The sequence below is a fragment of the Vidua macroura genome, chromosome 1 (assembly GCF_024509145.1).
Source record: "Vidua macroura isolate BioBank_ID:100142 chromosome 1, ASM2450914v1, whole genome shotgun sequence".
NCBI lineage: Eukaryota > Metazoa > Chordata > Aves > Passeriformes > Viduidae > Vidua > Vidua macroura.
Genome location: NC_071571.1, coordinates 38630057 through 38650076, shown reverse-complemented (window position 1 = coordinate 38650076; position 20020 = coordinate 38630057). Strand labels below are relative to the sequence as shown.

Sequence of the window (20020 nt, the reverse complement as noted above, 5' to 3'; positions counted from 1 at the left end):
TTTGTTCTAACTAACTAAATGGAATGCTTCAAGTCTACTGTAGAACCGAAAGGTGGATAACATGAGAACATAAATAATTTGTGGAGCAGAGACAGAAATCCAGGATTCCCCTATCTCAAGAGATCAACAATACCTATATCTCTTGATTAATGACCAGAGGAACAAGAAATTTATCATAATTCCCCAATGATCTCTCTGCCCTGATGTTTATCTGTCATTTTTCTAATTACTTTCTTCATGTGAATATTGCCAGTTCTGTTAGGGCAATCCCATATTTCTAAAACTTTTCTCTATAGTCATACTGTCTTGTACTGTAATTTTTCATACAATTTTCCCATCTAATGTTTTTGTTGTACGTTATAGGACACAAATGAAACTGCCGGTTTTGCCTACTTTGTGAACAGTGGCATTTCTGATTTTCTATGTTTTTAAATGTAAACCAATACAAATTTTTCAAGTATGGGCAGACAAAAGGCAAAACAGCATCTCAGAATGGATTCATATTCTAGCTATTCTTCTGCCTCCTGAGACACTGCCCTCAGGGACAAGGGAAGACAGGCTGACGGAGTTGGGGCTGTTCAACCTGGAGAAGAGAAAGCTCCAGGCTGACCTTATTGCAGCCTTTCAGTACCTAAAGGGGGCCTGTGAGAAAGGTGGGTGAAAAACTTTTTATAAGGGCCTGTTGCAATAGAAAAAGGAGCAATGGTTTTGAACTAAAAGAGAATGTATTTAGGTGGGGTATAAGGAAGGAGTTTTCTACAAAGAGTGTGGTAAAACAGGTTTCCTAGAGAGGTGTGGAAACCACCAGGGTTTGGTTGGATGGGGCTCTGAGCCATCTGATCTAGTTGAGGATGATCCTGTTCATTATAGGAGAGCTGGACTCCATGACCTTTTAAAGATCACTTTCAACCCAAACCATTTTATGATTCTATGAATATCAGGAAATGAATCACTATAAAAAGGAAATTAAGAAAAAGAAAAAAAAAATCTTCCTAGAAATCTTGAAATTGCCTTGTTTTAATCAGTTCTTCATCAGAATTTTCTATATTTTCTAGTTTATTGCTAACATGAAGATTCAGGTTTTTCCTATCTTGACCACAAAAGCCCCTGCTTGGCCTCTCTGATATCAGAAATTTTACTTCATCTACTAGAACCTGCTTTTTTTTAGCAAAGAATAATATTATTTTAGTTGTATTAATTACCTCTGCTGAGCTTCAGTAGCTCTAGCAAGGTTAGCAAATGTATAGATGTAATGGGCCTGTAAAAACATTCCCTGTTTCTTTGAGATTTGGTGATTATTTTTCTTTGTCTGCTGAATTAACCAAGTAATGATTAATGTTGGCCTGATAAGTCTTACATAAAAGTGAGACATTAATTTTATCTTTGTCATTATAAAGCTGTCTAATGTCGTGAATGGCTGCAAGAAATCTGAAAAGATTAAATAATTTTGAGAGAAGGCTAACCTTTCTATCTAAAAAAAGAAGTCAAGGCTATTTTAATTATTTCGTCTTCTTCTAGCAGATACGTGAACTGCAGCTGAGATTTATGTAGTTTACATGTTTTCTGAATTGCAATGGCCCAAAGGGGGCTGCTTTTCTTTTTGAATAGTTAAAGGATACCTTTCATCAATCTTTTTCTGCCATTCCAGGGCATCTCTGCATGTTGTCCAATTTACACACTTCAAGGTGGAACAGGGGAACTATGTACCAAGAAATCCCTTGTTTTGAGAATACTGCTGAAATACCATTTGTGCTCCACTGTTTATCTGGGCATCCTAAGAGCACCCCATGATCACAGCTTCTCTTAGATAAAGTAATTTTCTTTGGGTGAATGTTTTATAAGCACAGTAATACCCACATCCTGCCATTAGTTAATTCAGTAGAAGAGTAACCCCATATTTTAAATATTATTCGCAGGCATCCATTCAAACTCACAGTGGGAATCTTCAAAAGCACAAATGGAGGGTAAGTCTCAAATTCTTTCTGACTTCCAGCAGGACTGAGACTCCTTGTGGCTCAGAACGTCTTCCATAACCAATAAAATGCCAAGCTAAAAACATTGCACTGCAGTGAGGTTGACTTATGCTAAAGATAAGACAATGTTTCTGAGTTTATTGAAGCTATTGTTTTGGGTAGTTTTATAGCTTAACCTTCAGTAAGTGTTATGAACACCATATCCTTTAAGATTACAGGGAGGAGAAATTTATCTAAAAGATAAAATGCCTGATAAGTAATGAAAAGAAAATGCAGGTTTTATATCAAGTTCAAGATTTAATGCATACAAATGTGGACTGCCTTGATATGCTTATTGTAGTGTCTGCACTAAGACATGTTTGCAGAGGAGAGGGTGCAAAGGCAGAGGAGGTTTCCCCATGAGCAATGCCCTGTGAGGTACCTGACCCAGGCACATGGTGGGGGTCTAGCTGTGCAGTTCCCCCTGTCTCTAAAGTACACTGAAGCTGCATCCAGTCTTAGTATCCTTTCACACATCTTTAATCGTGGTATTTCAGTTTATTGTACACTAATTAGATAGACCTGTTGGTTGAAGGAGAAGAATCAACACCCCATAATTACTTCATTGTAAAATGTAATGAGCTTTGGAACCTGGCTTACTGTAAAAATTGCAGCATAATAAATAGAGCACGGTTTTCCAACTATAAACCAGCAGTGAATTCTGTTAGTGTATTTCTTCATGAAACATGTTTATGTGATAGTCTTCCAATTTTATGGCTGAAGTTTATCACCATAAGGTGCGTTTCATGACAGCCAAATAACTACATTCAGTTAGACTTGTCACCATGTGCCTTCAGTATCAAGACACATGCTGATTGTATCAAATAGTGTTGACTGTCTTTGGCTGCAAATAGAAAAGATGATTACACTGTTCTCTTTAGATGTGATGTAATATTATTCACCTCACTAAAAACTGAAGGTCAAGGTTGTCTAAGAACATGAGAAAGCTCATCAATTGAAAGCTTCATAATGTGATGATAATGCACTAAGAGAGAGAGCAGTAGTTTTACATTAATATTTCTGTGATTTCTTATGTACAAGGCAGTGCACAGCCTACAAACTAAGCAAGTGACTACTGATACATTTATACAGAAAACAGAAGAATTCCAGGAATTCTGATGCTACCATATTTTGCAGTCACTTATTTATCTCACAAAGGTCAGTAAAAACAGTTTACACTCTTGTGTGAAATTCCAGCAAAGGATTAGCACATTATCAATGTATTTATGCCAGAATGTAATTATCGTCTCCCTGAGCCTGTGAGAAAGTTTGAGTAAAATAAGGGGTCATGATGGAATCTAGTGAAGCAGTTTTAAGGAAAAAGAGTTTGCTCAGGACCATAGCCAAGCCTTGTAAAAGCACTGGCAAAACAGTTTGTATTGAATGTGGGTAATGGAAATGCTTGAACCTCATTCCAGTAGTAAACACAGAATATATTGCACACCATGGTATGCACTGTGGAATTTGAATGGAAGTATAAGATCCACAGTAGCTTTAAGAGGAGGCTGATTTCTGTCAGTTGCACCTCAAGCAAGCAGAGCATCACTGGATGAGGCAAGCGGAAGGCAGAGTGTGGAATCACGGTGTGCCCCTTACCGGAGCCTGGTGTGGGGATGGCTCTGGCTGCCATGGCAACCATGAGAGGAGCTCCTGCTCTTTCCCTCAGCTGGAGACACTTGGTCCCCTGCTGCCTTGTCGCCTGTAGCCCTGTGGCAGCCAGACACTCACCCCACCTATTTGAAAAGAGCAGAGATCCAGGAGAGACAAACCAATCTCTGGTGGGTTTTCAGCTCCCCCCACTAGCATGTGACAATAAGAAAACTCAGAAGATAAACACAGCTTTTATACTGACAAAATAATCATAAAGAATTAGAGCATAATCTGTTTGGAAAAGACAGTTTAGTCTAATTTAGGACTGCATACAGAAGTATTTTTATGGTAGACATTGAATGGCATTGTGAAAGCAAAAGAGGACAGGCGTTTTCATCCTTAAAATGTGTCATTGTAATCTTTAACCTTAATTTCTCTCATTTAGGACCCCCAGTACAAGGATAACATATAATCAACCTAAATAATCTTCATTTAATAATACTGATCTATATTCTTAACATCAACCACACCTTAGTGTGATTTTTTGATTTTAGTTTAAGGAAAACACATAGAGCCTGGAATAATGACAAAAGTTGAAATGATCTTATCTAGAAAATGTTGTATTCAGGGATTAATTTCAATGAGGTTTTAATATAGATTTTATTGCTTTAATTTTAATTTTTCTGTTTTGTTAAATGAGAGTTGTCCCCTTAAGAACACATTTAGAAAGAGAAACAAATCATCTTACTAAATAATTTTGATAAAATGTCACCCATGGCGGTGCTGAAATTTTGGTAGATATTTCAAAAGATCAAATAATATACTAGCATGATCATCCAGGTTTTCCTTTCAATTAGCAAAGAAAAGTATAAGGAGACATCACAGAAGTTTTAAAAGAGGGAGAGGGAAAGAGAGAGAGAGAAAGTAAATGATACAGTAAGAAAAGTGAATTGAAGTCATTGACAGAAGGGAAATAAGAAGTAGAGGGGCTGCCAAGTGAGTAATGAGGTAGAGCCACAAAGACATGGGTGGGTGGCTCTCAGCTAGCAGCTACTGATGCTTCTCGGAGCACCTCTTGCCCCATCTCCATGCCAGGGGATCTCTGGGATCTCAGGGGATCTCAGGGTGCCTGTTGTTTCTTGCCCTTAAATTTTTAACCAGAGACTCCTTCTACAGCTCAGTCAACACCAAGATCTGCATTGTGGCATCAGTTTTCTGGCACAGTGATTTTAGAAATGTGAGCTCATAGTACTGCAGCTGAAGTCAGTGGCTGCTGCAGGTGCTCAGCTGTCTCATCCCCTATCCTTTTCCTTGCACCTGCTCCTGCAAGGTGCTCTGAGCGTTCAGTCTCAGTGAAAGAGAAGTGAAAAGCTGCAAACACATCGTGGCTTCCATATCTCCTGTCCTGCTGCATTCCTGTACCTGGAATGGTGTTTGTCCTGTGTGTGACAAGGAGATTGTACTGTACCTGTCTATGTCTGGGCAAGACATAGCCAGGGACATATTTTGTCCTTGGCATCCCTTCAGAGAGATGCAAGCTGGATTACTCATGTGGATAGGGTGGCAATATCAGTCCTTTAAATAGTTACAAGGGGGAGTTTGAGTTTCTCATATATGTAAACCATTATATTTAAACATAAAACATCTCTTTGTCTTATAGCAAAAGTGTTCCATGTGGGCTTTGTTTATTCCCACAAAGGGATCAGAGTTCAATTTTGTGTAAAAATATCTGGTGATCAGAAAGTGTCTGTTTTGTCTTTTTAAACTGAAAACAAAAGAAGACTGCATGGAAATTAAAAAAAAAAAAAATCCAAACACTCCTATTAAGCTTTATTGCTAATAACTCTATGCATAATAATCAGTATTTTGTCCTCCTGATTGTCTTTTCCTATCCTTCAGTTTTCAAAGGGCCTAAGTCAGACTGTGCAATCCTTATTACTGAGCATGCACAACACTGTCTTCTAAATTCCCTGTAACTATTCAAATAGGAGCTTGAAAAGACAAATTGTCTATCACTCCAAAGTCTTAAAACAAAACAAAAGGCACCATATTGCCACTTTAGGGACACATTTGTTGCCTGCTGTTGCTATTATATATGCCATTTCAGTCCTGCAGTTAGCCATAAACTGCATCTTTTCTTTTTCCAGAGAGAAATAAGAGATGCCTGAAGGGAAGCAAGAATGGAGAGCATCCTTAAAATGACTGATTTACAATTGGTAAGAAGATACAATATGAAAATTATAGCTTTCTGAGTGTGTCACATGCCAAGTTTGTGCAATGCTCTTGCTTTAAAAGCTGCCTCACAGGCCAGCGTGATGGCTCAGAGGACAGCATGGCACACATGCAGCTGTGTGACAGGGAGAGACCTCAGGTCATGGTCCCAGGACAGGCAAGAAGCTCCTCTCAGGGGGATGAGCTCATGGGACACCTCTACTGCAGAGGCTGCTGTATATAACCTCCTGCACAAATGAGAGTATGCAGCAACCTATATTTCTGCAGCAAATCTGAGAGTGGAATGGAAACAATAATGAAGGCCCCAAAAACATCAACTGAGAGGAAAAAAAAGGCCCTGTGATTCAAACCAGCCTCTTAGCATAAAATCCTACCCAAGTTCTAGCGAGTGAATGAAAACCAATGCGCTTTTTATGTGACTGTGAAAAGCAAATATACAGAATGCTATTTTTAGGCTCCTGGGATTTAGGAGTCTGATGTTAGTTAATCTGCTTTAGCTCCTGTGCAGCTTGGTCTCTAACTTAGGTTGGTAAATAGGATCTGCTGCTGCAGTCTCTAGATTGCAGGGAGGTGCTCTAGAGCATGTACCTTTACTTTATCTGCGAGGTGTAAGAGGAATATGGGCATTTTGGGGTGTACGAGATGCATGGCTGTTCTTTGTCTTTTTACATTCAAAGTCAATAATGAATAGGAGAAGTGCTGATTCATTTTGCATTTTAAGCAAAAAAGCATGTCCATCGTGTAATTTTGGGGGGGAATTTGGCCAGTCCCAGGGCTGGTATGATGTCAGGCTCAAACACCTTCAGCAAAGTAGAGATGGGTGCCATGAGTCTGTATCTGAAACTTACTCAGTTTATTTCTTAATCTAGTATTTCATTAAAATCCTGCTACTCCCTACTAGCATAAACAACTCAGGATTGTGCTGGACTATCACATCTATTATTTATTAAAGTGCTTATTCTCCATAATTTCAAAAACTCCTCCTCAACACTTTTGTATTTTTGCTGTCTGGATTTTGCTGTAACATGGGATTCCATATTTTTCCTTCATCCTTTGTGAAAAAGTACTTCACTTTGTTTTCTGTTTGTTACCTGATAATTTCATTCCATGCCTGCTCATTCTGATCTTATCAGAAACAGAAATGATTCTTTGGCAGTGTTGTTCTCCAGTCACTCAGGACTGCAAAACCTTTTCTATAACTTTCATGCTCGCCTCTAGGATTAGCTACTTTGAATAAAGCAGAATCATCTGCATCTTTATTCATTCCATGAATGGTTTGCAAATAATTTATGTATAGTACAGATCTTACATGTAGCCTTTTTCCACTGGGCATCTGTAATTTATTCCTGATATTTTTTAGATATTAATATTTAATTTGACATTAATCCATGAGAGGATCTTCCCTCTTATCAAGTAATAAACTCTGGTACTCCAAATATATATAGATTTTCTTTATTTAAAAATCTGTTATTCTATAGGGAGTTCCTGAAGTATGGAGCTAGCTGCACCAGTGTCTCCAAGAAGCAAATTTGGTTTATTATAGCTATAAGTGAGCTACTCCACAGAGCTTTACTAATAAGTTGCACAGTGATTATCACTCTGGTGTTCTTATTTCCCCATCACATGCTGGGATGGTTGTTTAAAAGTCTTGTGAACTTGTTTTGAATAATGATCCTTGTTGCAGTAACCCAAGAGTATAAAACAGGGTGACATTACAGTTTGTGTGTCTCCAGCTTTAATTTGTATTTAATAACCTAGTTTTTGTTAAGTATATTAAATTTAGTTGACTTTTAAAAGAGCACCCACTGAGTTTTATGTACATGCAAATTGTATGTCTGTTTGCTATAGAATTAAACCCTCAATTATAATGACAATAAAGATGTAGTTATAGTTTTAATAATCAATTATCAAATAAGTATCCTGATTAGTACTTGAGATTAAGTTACTGATTAAATATTCCCTTATATGGGAGCTTTGGGAACTGGTTCTTTAAGGAGATTGATCCTCAAACTCAAAGAAAGACTAGCCGGATGCAGATTTATACTCAAAAAAACAGGTAAAAGAATTTGCTCTGATATTTGCACTTGTTGCCACAATAAAAAATAGCAGGTCTGTGTCAAGATTCCTACCTGTATCAATGATCATTTAATCTGCACCTAGTAGTCAACTGTAAATGAGAATTCAGTGTTACTTTTTGAACTGTTCATGAGCAGTTCTATTGTTTGAGACAAATACCTTCAATTTCTCCATGGGCAAAGTGGAAATAACAGATAGGTACTACCCATAGATATGGTAAAAAATGCTCAAAGGCATGAAATTGCAAGAGACAAACACAAAATACCACTGAGACGTGGGCTGAGACGTAACTGTGATTGAACAAAAACCTTAAGGGATAGGAAATCAAAATAGCTAAACTATTTTTCTGGCCTTATTGCTAATTGGCTGGTGATCTTTGGTAGTGTCAGGTAGGAATTGCATATGAGACCTTCTTAACAGGGTGTTGAACTGCACACCCCAGTGCCCTATACTCTTCTCATCCTGCATCTAGGCCTATAGCATGTTATAGTGAAGTGCTTAAAAGGGAAGTTTGTTCACTATTTGACATTTGGAGCTAGTTTATTTTCAGTACATTGTCAGAATTAAACCTCCAATGTTTTCTCATTTTTGTGTGCTGTTCAGAGCATCAATGTTTGCCTTGTTGTTTTCCCCCTAGGAAAATTGCCTTGTCTACTAATTTGAATGTTTTAGCCTTTTAATCTACATGGATTTTAATGAAAACTCTTTTGACTGTTAGTTCACAGATTTTCCTTGCATTAAAAAGAGCCTGAGGTTTTTTCCATTGAAGTAATTTTCCTAATATGGTGAGAAAATGCCAGCATCTAGAAGTAGTGACTTAAAAGGAATTAATTACTATTTGAATGAAAATAAGACAGCATACTAATTCTGATTTTACAAAACTTTTCTAAACAGTAGTGCTAAAACCCAGTAAATCTAAGAAGTCACATAAAATATTAGACCATTAGACCAAATATTAGAAATCAAGAATACATAGAGAGATTTCAGATTCCTGGAGAAAGCAATAATTTAGAGGGCAAAATCTAGCATCTGGATTTGGGAGAGCAATGGTTTGGAAGTAGGAAGATGGAGTTACTGATTTTGGAGAGCAACTGCAGGAAGCAGCAAACAAGCATGTCTTGTAGGTTCTTCTCATTTTAAAAAAAGTCACGTCTGCCAAAGAGAGCTTGCCTTGCCTCTATTCTGGAGCCCTCAGTTTAACAGGTCCTTCCAGACCTTGCACTTATTGGTGCATAATTTGAATTGTACTGTCCAAAGAGGTCCCTGAAAGTCTTTCTTTCTCCCCACTAGCACTTTGTTATCCTTCTCTATAAGTATCAAACACTTATATTGAGAAAATAATAGGTTAAAAAATATTAGAAGTGGACAGTGCCTTTCTACTTCCCAGAAAGGCACAGACTTATTCATTCAAGCATTTGAAACTCTTCAAGAAAAACCTCACAGGTCTTAAGGTATTCCCAAAGGACTTACTTATGGTTCCTCTTCTCCTCCTGATAGCACTTAGCAAGAATCATATTTTCCAAAGCTTTCTGACCTGCCCATGGCCCTCTGTTTTACTGAAAGCTCTTGCCAGTATGCAGGACATATGTAAGTGAACAGGGACATCATTAATTACTGTAGCTTCACTTTAGGTTTCACAGATGCCGATGTCCTGGAACTTCTGGCCCCCGGGTGACTCGATTTGTCCAGATATAGGAAACTTGTCCTACTTTACAGTAAAAACTTCTGTCTCAAAGTTTAAGGATATCCTGAACATTTGTAAAAAATGAGTGCTAAGGTGGGAATGTTTTTATGAAGATCCACAATCACCACCAGCCTGTGGGGATAATTGAGTCTATGGGCAGAGAAAGATCCATTCTAGAGAATTCCCCACTTCTTTTGTGTGACTGAGAGGTAAAACAAATAGTGCCCAGGTTTCTGACATTTTTTATCATTTCCATCTCCTTTTTGTCACTATGATTGCTATGAAACAATAAATGTTTCAAAATGCTACAGAGAAGGGGAAAACAAAAGATTTTCTGACCTAAAGACTGGGCAGAAAGAGAACAAAAGAGAAAAAGGCAAAATAGTAATATTTAAGAATTCAAAGTTTCAGTTTTAAACAAACCACCTGCTTTACCTAAGAAGGCAAAATATTCCTGTTGAAGTTTCTGATGTTGAGAACAAGCGTATCATTTCAATTTGTGGGAAAGAGGATGTAAACATAAAATTCTAAGTAGAACTGCGTCAATTCTGAATCATCATGGGTAAGAAGAAATTATAGTTCTGTAATACTCTCTTACTGGGCAACAAAAAGTGTTTTTTTTTCTTGTGATTGTATTTAATATTGAGGCTACATTCTGCTTTTATTGAAGTAACTGAGTGTCATATAATGGATATATCCCCCCAATCTCTAGAGCCTGGAACAGAGAGTAGGCAAAATCATTTATGTATCTGCTTTCTTCTACAGCAGCCTGTACATCTTTGTTATTTTGGCAGCATCAAATATGTATAGCAGATGCCATCTCCTGGCAATATCGTTTTTGGAAAGTAGTACTAATCTTACTCAGCTTACATGCAGGAACTGATTTTTGACAATTTTTGAAATATGCTTAATGTGAAAGCAAACTGTTATGTCCTTGGAGTTTCATAGAAAGCAGTAACAGTTCAGGGACATTAGTTAAACATTCTGATTTTCACTTGACAGTTCCTAATGGTCTTGTAGTAAACAACTGTATAAAAGTTTAAACACATATGACATACATTTAAATACATATTTTAAAAATTTTTAAATTACAAAGTTTACACGTAGGGTTTTTTTTTCTTTAACAACCTGATACAGTTGGAAAGAGAACAAGCTTTAGGATTCAAGAGGGGGTTTGTAAGTTTATCTTCAAATTTTTGTCTAATTATATACAGAAGAAATAGGAATCAAAGTGTAATGATTTTAAAGAGACACATGTCTTGACTAGCAGAGAAATATAGTACAGTAACATGGAAAAAAAAAAAGCCAGAGTTCAAGTGGGTAAAATCCAAACCAGTCTGATTTGACTTGGACCTATTTAGAATATTATATTGCATTTCATGAATAATTATTGAATTTCAGAAGCATCCCTAAGTGGCAAACAAATATGATAAGGCCACACAACAAGCTCATGGAAATGAGGTTCTGACACACAGTGATCTGCTTTATTACACCAACAGATTGTCTGGCGCTCAGCAGAGCATCTCCATGGGGTCTGTGGCCCTACTGCTTTAACAAAGCTGAAGCAAAAACAATAGTGGTGAATCTTCCAGATAACTGTAATCTGTTTTCATTTTTTATTTCCAAGTCCTTTTGGACTTAATGATGCTAAAGTAAGGAACTAAGAGTTGGTGTCTCTTTGCTCTGTCTCTCTGTACCATCCTGTGTTTTGTGATTTCTGATACAGACAGATTCACACGAGACACCAAACTGGTAAAAGTAAGGAGGTCAGAAATTGGCTTCATAGTGGTCTTAAGATGTCAGGGCCACTGGGGCTTCAGGAAAAAAAGGAACTGGTAGAAAAAAGCTGACATTGTGTACCAGATCAACATTACTACAGTTTAGACAAGGAGGAAACTAAAAGCTACACACATTTTAGGACAGTGAGTTTTTAATCTTGCTGAGGATTCTCCAGTGTATTTAATGCAACACATTACCATTGTTTCTTCTGTTCAAGGGTAAGAAAGTAGGTGATGAAAACATATTGATGCTCAAAGAGTATCCTACATCATTTGCAGTCAACGAATTCCATGGCCTAGCAAATGAGCATTTTGCTCATTGTTGTCAGACATGGAAGTTGCAGTCAAACACTGAAGCCATAGTTGTTTAATTACATCTGGGAGTAGGGTGCCTTTCTGGATAGCAAAACTGGATGGGAAAACAAAAAAACCTCTGACAGCTGGGCACTCCTACCCCTACATGTGCTGTGCTACAGGGCAGCACAAAACTCTGGTGATCCATACTTGAAGCAGGGTGAGTCTCTCCCTTAGAGAATTGTAGTAACAATCACAACCGGTCCAAATCATGGCATGAAAAGGCTTGGGGTCTTTGAAGCAGACCCATCCATTTGGAATATGATATTCATGTAGAGTAAATATATCTGTGAGGCACTTCTAGATCCAGGAAGTCCTGTGCATTCATGTTTATGGCAAGCAGAAAACTGTGTCTCAGCTGCTGCAGCTGGAATTTCTTATATTATGTTTCAGTAAGGAAGCCAACAAAGTGCTTCTTACCAAAATCATACCTATTGCAGTGGCCTTAGAATTCTCAAAAATGTATAGTGCTTTTCTTGTAGGGCTTTATTTTGCTTGATTTTTCTATCACTCCGCTCAGACATTTTTTGGCAATGTTTTGTTGATGCAGCTGTATAGGGAGCAGAGTCCCAGTCAGGGGCTGGTTTTGCCATTGTTGCCTATCTGAGAGCTGAGAGCCCGTCTCTCTGGAGCATCCCAGTTTAGCTGAGCACCTCCCACCTCTCACCAAGCTTGTGATCTTGGTAGGGCAGAGACTGTTTCCATTGCTCTAATTGCTCGCTTTGCAAGGCTCCTTGTTACAAGTGTTTTTGCGCTCACTGAGGCATGTGAATCAAACTTGCCTGTGTTTGCTTCAGCCCCATAAACAGTGCTTGTTACAATGTGGGCTGTTTGCCTGATTATTCAGAAGTCTAATCATTGTAGGCTTCATTCTAACAGCACTCACACTGAGCTTGTTTTGCAAAGCCCTCTCACTACTTCCATTATCATTTTAGTACTATGAAATTCTTTCACATCATACTGCTTTCAGAAAAGGAGTGGGGCAAAAAAAAAAAAAAAATTGGAAAAAGCCGACACCACAGAAACAGCTTTGCACAGCACAGTACAGTACTGTTTTCCAAGTCATGCCCAGAGCTACTACTACTTGTTTTGGTCTATGGCAAAAAAGACTGTTTCCCTTTGGTAATTCTCATCTGCCCAGTCCTGAGCCTCATTATAATCTCTTTTTCCCTCTTTAAGTAATTATTCTCTGGCTCTTAATTCCAAAAGTAAAATCAAATAATAAAACCTGGAAATTGCTGTCATTAATGTAGGGAGAATATAAACCAGCCATGTTTCCTCCTGGAGGTTTTAACTTGAAAAACTGGAGCGTAACTGTTGTCATTGTCTGAAACTTCTGTAGCGGCTGGTAATTTACATTAATTAAGTATGCAAATAGATGACATAAACAACAAATTGGCCTCAGCGTTAACAGTTTTCCTCCCACATTTTGAGACAAGCAAAGTGGTATAATGGTATGGAAGGGATCTAATTCATCCTAATTCTGATCTTCCTCTGGGAGCAGAAAGAATCCAGCTGGGCTGCTGGTGCTGTCAGTAATTTTGACACATGGAAGATTTTGGTTTTAATGTCATTTCAGATAAAGACTGCTTTTTTTTTTTAGCAACATTTACAGCAAAACAAAATGTGATGAGAATTAGGGTATTGCTGGTCAATTGCATTACCTCAAACATGCAGAATTCCAGTTTTGTAAGTGGAAACAGAACTTTATCATTTTTAGGAGGCATCAGATTAGTACAAATTATTTCTAGATAGTGTTCAAGAATCTTGGTTGCAGTTTTTACTGCTCTGAAAGGACTGTTTTGTTGGAGCTCTGGAAATTAGTACTTAGGGTTATTGATCCGTTTTCTCTCTGGCCGTGATAGAGAATGTGTGTCAGAAAAAAAATTATAACAACAATACTCATTTATCTTTAGACATACTCTTCTTTTACAGCTAAACAAAATGAATAAAGAATGTATTCATATTCAGATATCTATGTGCATTCCCCGCAGTTCCCCCTATAGATCACTCCTTCCTTTATGTTTCATCCATTTTTCTCTCCCAGAAGGAGGGATGACACAACCTGCCTCAGTCCCAAAGTCTTGGCTTACTTCCCCAGCTGCCCCATATTGTCTCACAGGCCATTTGTTCTGGTCTCACGCGTTGCTCATCTTTCAGTCATGTCATGCATGCTGTTTGCTAATTGCATGGTGGCTAACTAATCTGGGTCTCTCACTCATTTGGGGTGGGGGGGAGAGCGCTTCTGCTCTGCTCACAGGCCTCTGCAACATCCTGCAACTGTAACTGTGGGTAAAGGACTGAGCTGTGTTTCATCAGAAGCTTAAATTTTTTGACTAATGAATTTTCTTTGCAGATTTATTTCTACAACTTTACAATGCTGAACATTTGCTCTTGTCTTCATACCCGTACACATTTTCTGCATATAAATAAATGGTTGTAGAGCAGAAACATGCACCGCTGCTCTCATTGCTTCCTCACCTGCAGATCACTCCCAGTTTTATGTATTTGAAGTGAGGTTTGCTTATTTTGACTGGCTATATCATTCATGTGGTTTTGTATTTTCTCTTCTAAGTGGAAGTGAGACCTAAGTGTAAATTCTACATTCTGAGGTAAGAAAGCTCCTCTGTGCTTTGCCAGTACCTTTGTTCATCAGGGCATTGGCAGAAGCCAGTAGAAAGCAAACCCAGATAAAAGCATATTCAGTAGTTAAAAAATCATCACAGGTATTAGCTTGGCTCCATTCACAGCCTTTTAACTTCAAATACAAGATGGAAAAGTCTCATATTTAATAAAGAATGAAAAACAAAAATAAACACAGCTGTATTCCCTGGTCTTTATTTGATGAAATTATTTAGAGTTGCAAATATCCTAAGCCTTTTATTATTAAACTTTGCTGTTTTGGAGACTGATAATTTTCCTTACATAGCTTTCTGCTCGATAAAAACACAATAGAATAATTTGATCCCATATGCTATCAGGACAAAATAAGGACTTCTCCAATAATAATTCAAGACTGTTCTTCAGAGTTTTCAGGTTACAAGATGTGAGGACAAATGCAAGTAAATTACTTTAACACTGCTTTGGTTTTGTGTAATTTTGGTAAGTTACATGTGAGTGCTACAGACTCCAGCAATCCTGTCACAGACTAGAGTTTTTAAAGATCAATCCTAGAGAATTTCTGTGTGACCACTACACAAAAAAAAAAAAAGTATTCTTAAATAATCAGCTATGTTATAATTTCACATCAAAACTGAAGACATGGTGAATTTGCTATGATTGCACTGCAGCAAGAACTACCAGAAGAGTCAGGCGGCATGCTGGATTTCAAGGAATTAAATTTCAGCAGAGTGTCATACTCATATTTTCTTGCTCTAATCTAGGCTTGTTTGAAGTGATGATATCTGGAGAGAAAGACCTTGACTTCTGATTCTGAAGCAAAGTCAGTGTCAGTGAAGTGCAGACTCAAGTGATAGGGCAGGCATGAGCTTCTTCAGAGAGGAAAGAGCTAAGGAGTGTCTGCCATTAGGAACAGGCAATTCCTAAGTCTGGCAGGCTGATCTATTTGTGGTTGTCTAGTAGCATATAAGGGCAGCTAAGCTCTGTGAGAGATGGAAGGAATATGGCCATAGACTTATTTTTCCTTTGGTCAGATTAGGAACAGAGCTGTGCATAAACATGACAGGCTCTATGCATATGGAGATGCCATTTCTGCTTAACCTCAGATTCCCACAGCTTGGATCTTAGTTAATTGTATCGTGGTCTATTTGGACCATCTTCTAGGCAGAGAGCACTGCTGGGGCATGCATTATTGTTTGTGCAGAAGGTACTGAAATACAAGTCTTGATCCAAAGTGATCTGGTCCAAATCCTACCACTTCCAAATACTGTGTGGTGGTGACCACAGGGCTTTGAATCGTCTGGCCCTCCTAAAGGAAAACTGGTTCTGTGCCCAGTGAACCACAATGACCTCCTAAATAAATGATGCAGTAGAAAACTCTGTGTTGAACTGCACCATGCATACTGGCCTTGAAGATTTTACACTATGCCAGGCCACTTTTATAAGAATAATAGACTGTGTTTTTAAAAAAAGAATTGGCATGCATGTATTTGACAGCTATCTTCACAGGAAATATTACATCTCTGTATTAAAAAAAAAAAAAAAAAAAAGGAAAGAAAATATTCTTTAAAGGCATCTTGTGCTTTAACCCATCTTGGCTTTGTGAAATCTTTAAGATTGCAGTGGAGTATCTGAAGTCTTTGGTGAGGTGTAATGAAATCTTTATGCTGAGGTAACTTTCTTCCTTAATAGCATGGTGGGAGAGAATCCATTACGTTTTAAATCTGTCTTTGTCTCTGTGGAGACATTTATTTTAAAGTAACATTTTAATCATGGCTTCAGCCTGTGGGGAAAAAAGAAGATACCCAGAGCTGAATAATGCATGTCCAACTACCAAAGGGGATGCTCTATTAACTCTGATTTACATATGACTGATTGTTTAAATTTGTAATATCACCATTCAGATGGCATTTTGGAAAGGTGAAGACCTCGTTTAGGGCAACCATAATTCAAGGAGTAAATCAATATAGTTTAATAAACATTATTTGAATGTATACATTGTCAAAATAAGGCTGACCCCCACCACAATCACTTTTAAAATAAATTAGCTCCTAGGGTCCTTTTCCTGCCACTTGGGCTTAGAAATTATTTGTCTGGGTGTTTTTTACTGTGCCTATTTTTATGGACCCTTGGCAATTTTAGGGCCAGAAATAACATATATCAGCAGAGAATGTGAATTTAACAAACGTCATTATAGGCATGCATTTCTGCTACCCATTTTCTTTCCAGAATCAAATAGTTCTCCTCAGTTCAGTTTGACCACTTGTCTTCAGATAATAGATCTATGAAGTGTTCCTTGATTCATTTTTCAGTGGTCTCTCCTGGCTTTTCAGGGCTGTGTGCATAGGAGGAGACATTTTGCCATTCTGGCAGCATTTGTGCATCAGTAGTGGGATGTGCAATAGTTGGAGATCACCCGGTTAAAGGCTTCTCCCTCACTGGACTGGCACTGCCTTCAGTGACAGCCCTTCAGCTCCAAGCCCTGAGCTGCCCACTCCTGCCTTTGAGAGTAATTGTGCCATCCAGTGCCACTTGTGCTGGGCAGAGGCACTAACAGTGCCACGGGCACACATAACCTAATATCTTATTCAGAATGCTTGCACAGTAATCTCAATGAGAATACTTTCAGGATTTTTTTTTACGAGCTAGAAGCAGTGAACACTGTTATAAATGCTAGCATATAACACTCTGAGAGGAATAATTGCAGCACATAGTTACTTATGTTAATACTATCACATTATCTTGTGATAGCTGTGCAATTAAATGAGTCACCACTACGCCAAAATCTCATTTGTCTCCAAGCACTCCACAAATATGCTGCATTCACTGTCTGTGCTTTGGTCTGATAGCTTTTTAGTCACTGCATTCTCTTTGTGTTTGGAGAACAACAGAGCTGTGGAGCCTTTGAAAAGATGGAGCATGCTGTTTGAAATTTAGTAATAGAAGGATATTAATCTAATGAGTGGTTTTCCCAAAATGTATTTAAGAAGATGCTTTTCTGAGTGATATTTATACAGCAATGTCTGAACCTTAAAAGAGTGTTTTAAGAACAAAACCAATGTTGTGACACAACAGTCTGTATCCTATTTACCCTCCACTCCGACTACAGCCTGTGTACTCCATATTTCACTGAAGCAAATCCCCTTGGCACTGGTTTTAATTTTCAGATATTCTCAATAATATATGCAGAACTTTTGTGCTGAGCAATACTGGAACATCCCAAAAGTGAGCAAATATTCCGCTTGAAGAGTGGTCAGTTCTTGGTTTTTGGTAGGAAAAAAAAAGGAACCTAGCAAGCAGATAGGAAAAAGCTCATTGATGTTTGGGGAAGCACATTTTAGACAAAAAATATGATTTGTCCCTTTTGTGTTACAGATTTTTGCTGAAGAGATTATATCCTGAACGGGGAAGGAAACTGATAGAAAATAATTCCTTTTCCTTGCACAGTCTCTCTTTTGTTGCTTTTCTAATTAAATTCTGCAGTCTGATTTTTGTGTACTTGAAGATGCCTCTCTGGCCTGAAAACACAGCTAGGTCTAAATGTGGGTAGAAATTACTCCACTTCCACCTAAATCATTGTGGAACTAGAACATTGCCTCAGTGCAAGCGAGAGCTAAGTACAGGCACAACAGCTCCTCTCCTGGTTGCTGTAGCAGCTCAGAAAAACAAAGAAAAGCAGAGTTAAGCAGCACTTGAGAAAATGTTCCCTGTGGCCTCAGGACACCGTTCTGTTATGGTCAGATGCTGTTAAGGTTTAAGAAAACAGAAATCAGTAGTGGTACATTTATACCCCAGAGTTTAATTGTGACCTTTTGTATTTAGGCAATATTTTTCCCAGCCCAGGAATTAAATACAGTACAGAGAGACACTCCTCAATGTGACATCAAGTATCGTTCTTCCCCTGAAGAAATAAATGTGAATGATGAAAGCAGGAATGTGGAAATAAAAGTGTTACTTCCACACTTATAATGCCAGCTAGCACTTGTTACCAAACTTGTGAAAATAACACGATTTACTGTAATAGTTTACACTTGACTAGTGAGGTATAAAATATCTTTATCTTATAGCCATATAAACTATGGTTAAATTAGGCTGAAGAGACACACAGAGCAGTGCCCACAAAAGGATTAGGAGTACAAAAGCATTACAAATACAAGAGGCAGAAGCAGAACATCCTGTTCAAAATATATGTTGAGTGGAATGGAAATGAAAGGAATTAAACTAAAAAAAGGATGAAGCAGTTCACCTCTTGGGTAAATCTTAATCTGAAAGAGAAGTTGATTTAGGCTGAGGCTATACAAACTCCTTACTTCCCTGCAGCATTTTGACTGATAATAAAACAGGGACTCTAAATGTGAGAATGGTACGAGATAATGTGATTAGTCTGATCACTCAAATTTTTACCAAAACAACAAAAACTTTGATTGAAGTAGTATCATTGTATTTGTATGCTCTCACCTATCTAATTATTTACATTGAATACCAGAAATTTTCGAGGTTTTTTTTGCTGTATTTTCACATCAGGATTACTCAGAAATCTGAGGTGAGAGTATTTTCTATTCTTGTGTTTGAGAGAGATAGAGATATCAAACTTTCCTTTCTAGATGTGGGAATTAGAGTCTCAAAAATAAAAGTAACAAGCCAAACAGCTGAAAACAACCTGAGCTGAAAAAACATCTCAACTGAATTACACTTTTCCCATTTCCCTGATGTGATAAACCTTACACTCTTAAAAGATCTGTCTTTTAAATGGAAAATCAAATGGAAAACCTCAGCGCTTTACGTTTTTTTATACTTCATGAAATATTGAACAAAAAGGAGGTCATAAGGCATTTTGTTGACTTTATAGGTCTCATGAGACTTCTTCAGGCTCTCTTCTTGTTTGCTGCTGTACATCTGGAGTGAGAGCCATGCAGAGACAAGATGGCAGGTGTAAGTTGCTCTTGGAGATGTAATACATTTTCCTCCACAGCTTGCAAGACAAACACTTCCTTTCCTGTTTCCACCAGAAGGATAAAAAAGAACTTTGGGCCATGCTCTTGCCCCCAAAAACCAAATTATTTTTTCCAGAAGTTCTAGCATGACTGGGGTTTCCTCCTATAAATTGAAATGTGCAGCTTCCTTTTGTTGGTTTAAAAAAATTAGTTACTACCACGGGGAAAGAAAGGTTTCACATATTCTCCTAAAACAATTATTTAATGTTGTAATTGGATGTCTAAAGAAAGACTAAGCCATGGGAAAAATGAATGTAAGTAAGATTTAGTGTGCACTAAAATTAAAGAAGTCTATGTCTATAGCAACAGCAACCAAAGTACTCAACAAACGTGGCCACGGTGAGCTTGTGAGAGGCAGAAAAATGTAATCCTTCCTGACGTGGGAGCGGCTCACCCCTCCCTGGCCAGCCCCGGCTCTTCCCAAATCGTGCCACCGGGTGCCGCTGCAGGAGAGAAAAAGGAAATGTTTACCCGGCCTTGGCCAAGGACGAGGAGCGTTCATTTGCATGATTCTGCACTCGCGCCTAGCTGAAATAGCGTTCCCCCTCCTAGTGCACATGCAGCCTTCTTGTATTAAACTTCTATATCATGAGTTATTAATTTTACTGCTCTTGAAAGTTACTGAGGAGAGAAAATAATGTTGTAAAATCTGTGTGTGACTCACATTCAGCAGAAGGGCAA

General features: G+C 38.1%; 1 long non-coding RNA gene across 1 annotated transcript; it reads left to right on the top strand.

The window, feature by feature from the left end:
* Window positions 1-3706: 3706 nt before the first annotated feature.
* On the top strand, window positions 3707-19278 carry LOC128815789 (uncharacterized). Its single transcript, XR_008439724.1, has 3 exons — window positions 3707-3790; window positions 5750-5818; window positions 19195-19278. It is a non-coding gene; the product is annotated as an uncharacterized LOC128815789 (long non-coding RNA).
* Window positions 19279-20020: the final 742 nt, after the last annotated feature.